Consider the following 1,294-nt stretch of genomic DNA (forward strand, 5'->3'; position numbering starts at 1 on the left):
TGATGAGCGGATAATTTATACGCTTTTTGGCATTGTTTTTAGTATGTTTTTAGTAGGATCTAGTTACTTTTAGGGATGTTTTTAATAGATTTTATGTTAAATTCATATTTCTGGACTTTACTATGAGTTTGTGTGTTTTTCTGTGATTTCAGGTATTTTCTGACTGAAATTGAGGGACCTGAGCAAAAATCAGATTCAGAGGTTGAAGAAGGACTGCTGATGCTGTTGGATTCTGACCTCTCTGCACTCAAAGTGGATTTTCTGGAGCTACAGAACTTGAAATGGCGCGCTTCTAATTGCGTTGGAAAGTAGACATCCAGGGCTTTCCAGCAATATATAATAGTCTATACTTTGGCCAAGAATAGATGACGTAAACTGGCGTTCAACGCCAGCTTTCTGCCCAAATTTGGCGTCCAGCGCCAGAAAAGGAGCCAAAACCAAAGTTGAACGCCCAAACTGGCACAAAAACTGGCGTTCAACTCCAAGAAGGACCTCTACACATGCAACACTCAAGTTCAGCCCAAGCATACACCAAGTGGGCCCCGGAAGTGGATTTATGCATCAATTACTTACTCATGTAAACCCTAGTAGCTAGTTCATTATAAATAGGACAGTTTACTAGCTTAACTGAGATTCGCAAGGTGATCATAGCTTGCTTCATACAAACAATCTCCGTGGGATTCGACCCTTACTCACGTAAGGTATTACTTGGACGACCCAGTGCACTTGCTGGTCAGTTACACGGAGTTGTGAACCGTGGTTTTGGCATCATGTTTTTGGCGCCATTTCCAGGGAAAGAAAGAGCAATGAACTTTACATAATTAAAGTGTAATCACGATTTCGCGTACCAGCTATCTGTATAAAATACTACTGATTCTTTTTGAAAAATCACCGTGTATGTATTGGCATAATACACTTTGTAATTCTACAAATGACATATTGCAAAGAATAATAAAAAATAATGGACTCGTACAGATAAATTTCATACCCTCATTTGTATATGGTATAATATTATCATCAAAATATACTAATAAATATACATTAGCTTCCATTTCTTCTAAAAAACCTTCAAATTTCTAATACTCTCACATTCTAAAATCATATGAAAATCACAAATAAGAACACAAGTAAGAACAGAGAAGGTAGAACAAAAAACGAATGTTAACTTGAAGAGAATTTAAGAAAATACAAAAGGAAGAAAAAGAGTAAATGAATGTGTAACTCACTTATGGGTAGCTAACTTATTTATATTGAAATAAAAACTAATTTTTTAATTTTTTTTTTTACAAAATAG

Source organism: Arachis ipaensis, chromosome B03 (assembly GCF_000816755.2).
Source record: "Arachis ipaensis cultivar K30076 chromosome B03, Araip1.1, whole genome shotgun sequence".
NCBI classification, from domain to species: domain Eukaryota; kingdom Viridiplantae; phylum Streptophyta; class Magnoliopsida; order Fabales; family Fabaceae; genus Arachis; species Arachis ipaensis.